The sequence below is a fragment of the Schistocerca serialis genome, chromosome 5, assembly GCF_023864345.2.
Source record: "Schistocerca serialis cubense isolate TAMUIC-IGC-003099 chromosome 5, iqSchSeri2.2, whole genome shotgun sequence".
Taxonomy (NCBI): domain Eukaryota; kingdom Metazoa; phylum Arthropoda; class Insecta; order Orthoptera; family Acrididae; genus Schistocerca; species Schistocerca serialis.
Window position 1 is genome coordinate 427,862,151 of NC_064642.1, and position 4,872 is coordinate 427,867,022.

Below are 4,872 nucleotides of genomic sequence, written 5' to 3' on the forward strand. Positions count from 1 at the left end.
AGCGAGAGAGGGAGAGACGTGAGACGGGCGGCACGCGCTGGCGGCGTGGCGGGCGGCGCCGGCTTACAGCCAGTGTCGGGTGGCGCCCTGCAGCGCTGGGCCGCGTGCGCGTGGGAGGAGGCTGCCACTTCACGACCGCTGCTGAGTGTCTGTCCCAGTGAAACGGGGTGTCGAGCCTGTGGTGGCTGCGCAACACCGCTGATCGCTAAGTTCCGAGGACAGTTGCTAAGCACTCCGTCTTCAGGCCACGAGTGGCCTACCGGAACTATCCGACCGCCGTGTCATCCTTAGTGGAGGATGTGGATAGGAGGGGCTTGGGGTCAGCACACCGCTCTCCCGGTCGCTATGATGGCATTGTTGACCGAAGCCGCTACTATTCGGTCGAATAGCCCCTCAATTGGCATCACGAGGCTGAGTGCATGCCGAAAAATGGCAACAGCGCATGGCGGCCTGGATGGTCACCCATCCAAGTCCCGACCACGCCCTACAGCGCTTAACTTCGGTGATCTCACGGGAACCGGTGTATCCACTGCGGCAAGGTCGTTGCCCACAGTTACTAAGGAACAGAGATTGTGTCTGACACGAATAATCGCAGGCAATGATGATCGACATGAAACACAGTACATACGTTATAGAGGTAGAGTCGTACACTGAAAAGCCAAGGAAACTGGTACACCTGCTAATATCGTGCAGGCCCCCGGCGATCAAGCAGAAATGCCCCAACATGACATGGCATGGAGTCCATTAACATATGAGGCACTGCTGGAGGGAACTGACACCATAAATTCTGTAGGGCTGTCGATAAATCCGTAAGAAAGACGGGGTGGAGATCTCTTCTGAACAGCACGTTGCAAGGCATCCCAGATATGCTCAATAATTTTCATGTCTGGGGTCTTTGGTCGCCAGCGGAAGTGTTTAAACTCAGAAGAGTGGTCCTGGAGCCACTCTGTAGCAACTCTGAGCGCGTGGGGTGTCACATTGTCCTCTTGGAATCGTCCAAGTCCGTCTGAATGCACAGTGGACATGAATAGATGCAAGTTCAAATGTTGAAATGTGTGTGAAATTTTATGGGACTTAACTGCTAAGGTCATCAGTCCCTAAGCTTACACACTACTTAACCTAAATTATTCTAAGGACAAACACACACACCCGTGCCCGAAGGAGGACTCGAACCTCCGCCGGGACCAGTTGCACAGTCCATGACTGCAGCCTCGCAGACCGCTCGGCTAATCCCGCACGGCATGGATGCAGGTGATCAGACAGCATGTTTATGTACGTGTCATCTGTCAGAGTCGTACCTAGACGTATCAGGGGTCCCATAACACTCCAAATGCACACGCCCGACACCATTACAGAGCCTCTACCAGCTTGAACAGTCCCTTGCTGACATGCAGGGTCCATGGACTCATGAGGTTGCCTCTGTACTCGTATACTTCCATCCGCTCCATATAATCTGAAACGAGACTCGTCCGACCAAACAACATTTTACCACTCATCAACAGTCAAATGTCTTTGTTGACGGGCCCAAGCGAGGAAAAAAAATGGAAATCAGCATTTGGCATTATTGGCGTAAAGCTTTATGTCGAGCAGTCGTAAAGAGTACACGAGTAATCCTTTGGCTCCGCAAGCCCATATCGATGATGTTTCGTTGAATGGTTCGCGCGTTGTCACTTGTTGATGGCCCACCATCGAAATCTGCAGCAGTTTGTGGAAGGGTTGCACTTCTGTCTCTTCAGTCGTCGTTGGTCCCTTGCTTGCAGGATCTTTTTCTTTCTTCGAAGCGATGTCGGAGATTTGATGTTTTACTGGTTCCTGATATTCACAATACACTCGTGAAATGGTCACACGGGAAAATCCCCACTTCATCGCCACCTCGGAGATACTGTGTCCGTCGCTCGTGCGCCGACTATAACAGCACGTTCAAACTCACTTACATCTTGATAGCCTGCCACTGTAGTAGCAGTAACCAATCTAACAATTGCGCAGACACTTGTTGTCTTAGCCAGCCGTTGTGGCCGAGCGGTTCTAGGCGCTTTAGTCTCGAACCGCGCGACCGCTACGGTCGCAGATTCGAATCCTGCCTCGGGCATGGATGTGTGTGATGTCCTTAGGTTAGTTAGGTTTAAGTAGTTCTAAGTTCTAGGGAACTGATGACCTCAGAAGTTAAGTCTCATAGTGCTCAGAGCCATTTGAACCATTCGTTGTCTTATATAGGCGTTACCGACCGCAATGGCGTATTCTGCCTGTTTATGTATCTCTGTATTTGAATATGCATGCCTATATAGTTTCTTTGGCGCTTCAGTGTATATTTACAACTAAAAACGATACGGATTTCACCACATGGGAAAGCAGGATAACAGATATAAATAACGTTCATGTTAGACACAGGTCAGACTCCAAGAATAAAAGGCTTTCAGTACGAAATATGCCCTCCTCGACCATTAACGCACATTTCGCACCTGTTATTCATGCTGGCTCCCAAACGGTCGAGGAAACCTTGGGTGATCCTGCCCCACACCTCTCTGAAGGCGGTTTTCAGTTCTTGCACGATACAGGTGGGTGTGTTCGTTGAGAAACGCGTGTGCAAGGAGCATCCCAGACATGCACTATAGCAGGGATGCCCAAACCGCGGTCCGCGGGCTGCATACGGTCCGAAGCAAGTATCAGAACGTCCCAAGATGTGATCATCTATCACACGATCGCTAAAAAAGTTTCCATAAAATTCTGTTATGTAACGTTATGATAAATTGAATATTTTCAATATGAAAACTCCCATACAGGATGCTATTCTGTATGTGCTGCCCAAAAATACTAGTATTCTTCCTATGTGGCCCAGGTAAATGGTCCATAGCATTTTCCCTCCTTGTGTTAAGTATATTATGTGCTGCCCAAAAATACTAGTATTCTTCCTATGTGGCCCAGATAAGTTCAAATATTGGTCACCCCAGCACTACAGGGTTTAGGTGCGGGGAGTAGCAGGCCAGTCGATACGTTCGATATCTTCACTTTCCAATATGTCCGACACCTCAGCAGTCTTATGTGGGCGGACATTTTCGTCCATAAACAGAAAGTCGGAGTCTGCCGCACCTCTAAACATATGCACATGATCCAGAATAATCTCCCTGCTGTAACGGTACCTCGCACAAAGATATGCAGCGGTGTTCGACCATTGTGCGTAATGCTTGCCCACACCATAACACGTGGCTACATCGATGACGTTCATGATCATTCTGTGGTGTGTAATGTGTTTCCGTCTCTCCTCGCACTAAATGGCGACCGGAGTCACTTGCCACAGTGAAGGGGTGTTCGTCGAATAACGTCACTCAGGAGCACTGTTGCTGACCGCAACCGACGTGCTCCCTACACCAACGGAATGTTTCTAAACGAATGGCGCGGTTTAACTGGGATGCGTTTAGCAGGCTTCGGAGCGTGCAAGCCAGACTGATTTAATCGCTGCGAAATGATTCTGGCGGAGACACGCGCTACCGAGTAGCGTTTGCAAGGTCTGCAGCAGTCTGCCTAAGCCTGAGATGATGTTCCTTTTCGCCAGAAGTCTGGGCCGTTTATACCATTAGGCAAGACTAAGCGGACCCTAGGGTGGCGAAATCGCAAAAAATTGAGCAAATGAGGAGAAAAAAAATTCAAAAAACCTAGGAAGAAAACATTTGTTGTTCTCAATTAGTTTTGAAGGAAGTGAGGACAAGGCATGAAAACTGAGGACTGCCCCCATAAAATGAGGACATCTTGTCACTTTTAATTTAATGATTAAATGTAAAATAGAAGATTACCGTTGCCGTGCTATTGGATGTTGGTGGTGGGCGAAGGGTTGTGGTGGTGGTGGTGGGGGGGGGGGGGGGGGGGGGTATCAGGGAGACCGATGGTAGTGAAAATGAGGGGCCGTCGTTTTTCTATTCTCACCTAGGGCGTAACACCTAGCAATAGTCATGTCACTAGGGTGCTACGTATCGATCCTCTTGAGGTGTGGTGGTCCGTCTACGAGTAACGGCATGCTTTCGCATTGATTTCCCACCTTCAGTCGCCTTTTTAAATCTCCAGATGACATATTTGAACATACTCATTACTGTGGCAACAGAAGTGACGCTTGCCGGCCGCGGTGGCCGTGCGGTTCTAGCGCTGCAGTCCGGAACCGCGGGACTGCTACGGTCGCAGGTTCGAATCCTGCCTCGGGCATGGGTGTGTGTGATGTCCTTAGGTTAGTTAGGTTTAAGTAGTTCTAAGTTCTAGGGGACTTATGACCTAAGATGTTGAGTCCCATAGTGCTCAGAGCCATTTTAGAAGTGACGCTTTGACAGGCTGCATGCCTTCCATCTGCTCGTCCACGATCGTAAACACTCAAATTATATCATGCAGACATGTCGCCGTATCACACGGAATGTCGCACTAACCACAACAACCTTCGCCTGTCGCCGTACTGCTTGAAGTGTCCAGTGCTCACAGGATGCTCGTGCACAGGCCTCGCTGCAGTTAACACGTCCCGCCCTCAAAATGGCTCTGAGCACTATGGGACTTAACATCTGAGGGCACCAAATGGCTCTAAGCACTATGGGACTTAACATCTGAGGTCATTAGTCCTCTAGACTTAGAACTACTTAAACCTAACTAACCTAAGGACATCACACACGTCCATGCCCGAGACAGGATTCGAACCTGCGACCGGTTCCGGACTGAAGCGCCTAGAACCGCTCGGCCACAGAGGCCGGCTGTGGTGGAATTAAATGAGGTGATGCTAAAGGAATTAGGTTATTAAAAGAGAAACTTGGTAGACGGGTTTTGTTATTTGAGCAGCAAAATAGTTGATGAGGGACGAAGTAGAGGATATAAAATGTAGACTAGCAATGGCAAGAAAAGCAT

General features: G+C 49.4%; 1 pseudogene; it reads right to left on the reverse strand.

Annotated features, from left to right (window-relative positions):
- Positions 1–430: 430 nt before the first annotated feature.
- LOC126482596 (5S ribosomal RNA) lies at positions 431–548 on the reverse strand (annotated as a pseudogene).
- Positions 549–4,872: the final 4,324 nt, after the last annotated feature.